Source organism: Salvelinus sp. IW2-2015, linkage group LG1, assembly GCF_002910315.2.
Source record: "Salvelinus sp. IW2-2015 linkage group LG1, ASM291031v2, whole genome shotgun sequence".
Lineage (NCBI taxonomy): Eukaryota > Metazoa > Chordata > Actinopteri > Salmoniformes > Salmonidae > Salvelinus > Salvelinus sp. IW2-2015.
The window spans coordinates 2,188,831-2,191,222 of NC_036838.1; the positions used below are offsets into that span (position 1 = coordinate 2,188,831).

The 2,392-nt window shown below is 42.9% G+C and overlaps 1 pseudogene; it reads right to left on the reverse strand.

Moving 5' to 3' along the window:
* Nucleotides 1–2,392, reverse strand: part of LOC111964014 (bMERB domain-containing protein 1-like) — a 50,782-nt pseudogene continuing 48,390 nt past the window's right edge.

The window sequence follows — 2,392 nt, forward strand, 5'->3', positions numbered from 1 at the left end:
CTACGCCGTGGTTGCTATGGCGATGGCTCTCCGCGATGAAGAGTCCTTGATCCCTGTGTGTGGAMMGTACACTCACGACTCCAATTCTGGGTGCTTGGCTAACTCGTCCTGGACCCTTGTCATCACCATCACACACTGGAGTGCCCTATTACGTACCCACTGTGTTATACAGGAAAAACACAAGTGGAGTCTCGGGCTGAAAAGTTATCATCTCCATGGAGAGACTTGACACTGAACTGTGGTTCCGTGTTGACACGGACTGCCTAGTAATTACTGACAATTACTGACACTGGATTTGGCCAGTTTACAGTAGGCCTATAGAGTTTAACATGCTGTCGGTAATAACATGCTGTCGGTAATAACTGTCACGCCSTGACCMTAGRTCCTTTGTTATGTCTCTATTTTGGTTTGGTCAGGGCGTGAGTTGGGGTGGGCATTCTATGTTTTGTTCTATGTTGTACTTTTCTATCTGTTTGGCCTGGTATGGTTCCCAATCAGAGGCAGCTGTCAATCGTTGTCTCTGATTGAGAACCATACTTAGGTAGCCTGTTCCCACCTGTGTTTGTGGGTAGTTGTTTCCTGTTGTGTGTCTGCAACAGCCAGAACTGTTTCGGTCGTTATCTTTGTTATTTTTGTTATTTCAGTGTTCATTTAATAAATATGGACACGTACCATGCTGCACCTTGGTCCTCTCCTTCCAACATATGTCCATTTGGAAGACACATTTGCGACCAAGCTTTAACTTCCTGACTGATGTCTTGAGATGTTGCTTCAATATATCCACATACTTTTCCTCCCTCATGATGCCATCTATTTTGTGAAGTGCACCAGTCCTTCCTGCAGCAAAGCACCCCACAACATGATGCTACCACCCCGTGCTTCACGGTTGGGATGGTGTTCTTCGCTTGCAAGCCCCCCCTTTTTCCTCCAAACATAACAATGGTCATTATGGCCAAACAGATCTATTTTTGTTTCATCAGATCAGAGGACATTTCTTCAAAAAGTACGATCTTTGTCCCCATGTGCAGTTGCAAACTGTAGTCTGGCTTTTTTATGGCGGTTTTGGAGCAGTGGCTTCTTCCTTGCTGAGCGGCCTTTCAGGTTATGTCGATATAGGACTCGTTTTACTGTGGATATAGATACTTTTGTACTTGTTTCTCCAGCATCTTCACAAGTCCTTTGCTGTTGTTCTGGGATTGATTTGACATTTCGCACCAAAGTACATTCATCTCTAGGAGACAGAACGCGTCTCCTTCCTGAGCGGTATGACGGATGCGTGGTCCCATTGTGTTTATACTTGCGTACTATTGTTTGTACAGATGATGAACGTGGTACCTTCAGACATTTGGAAATTGCTCCCAAGGATGAACCAGACTTGTGGAGGTCTACAATTTATTTTCGTGGGTCTTGGCTGATTTCTTTTGATTTTCCCATGATGTCAAGCAAAGAGGCACTGAGTTTGAAGTAAGCCTTGAAATACATCCAATACACCTCCAATTGACTCAAATGATGTAATTAGCCCACCAGAAGCTTCTAAAGCCATGACATAATTTTCTGGAATTTTCCAAGCTGTTTAAAGGCACAGTCAATTAGTGTATGTAAACTTCTGACCACTGCAATTGTTATACAGTGAATTTTAAGTGAAATAATCTGCCTGTAAACAATTGTTGCAAAAATTACTTGTGTCATGAACAAAGTAGATGTCCTAACCGACTTGCCAAACTATAGTTTGTTAACAAGAAATTTGTGAGTGGTTGAAAAACGAGTTTTAATGACTCCAACCTAAGTGTATGTAAACTTCCGACTTCAACTGTATGTATTAATTTTTGTGGTGAAATCCATAATTTCATAAATAAATGCTTCTGTCGTGAAGAAAGAATTGATAAGAAAGAGGCGCCTAACCGTCCAAAGAAATCGCCATCAAATCAAGGTCACTGACTATTACTGTATCAAAGCGAATACCTGAAAACTTTGAGACATACAATTGAGCATTTGAATGCAAAATAATAACACTCACTATGATGCACTATGACTACACACACCTTTCTTCTTGGAGTTTCTGGGGAACTTGGACTGGAGGAATTCAGCCATTTCTTTGTCCTCCTCCCTTTCCCTGTAGAGGAGAGAAAGATGGATGAGTGGAACTTCAAACGCTACTTCTGTCTGTTCCTACTAGCAATGACTCGACCATATCCTCATGCCCTGTCTTCTGCCTAGGTGTCTTCACATGCCTCAAAAACAATCAATTATTACCTCGTCACTTCTTGCTTCTCACTACCCAGAATGCCTTTTGGCGCTTGTATGGCGCCGCCCTCTGTTCTGAGAATGGGGGGGGGGGGGGGGGCACCATAACAAACTTGTTTACCTAACAAACTTGTGCATGTACAGTGGG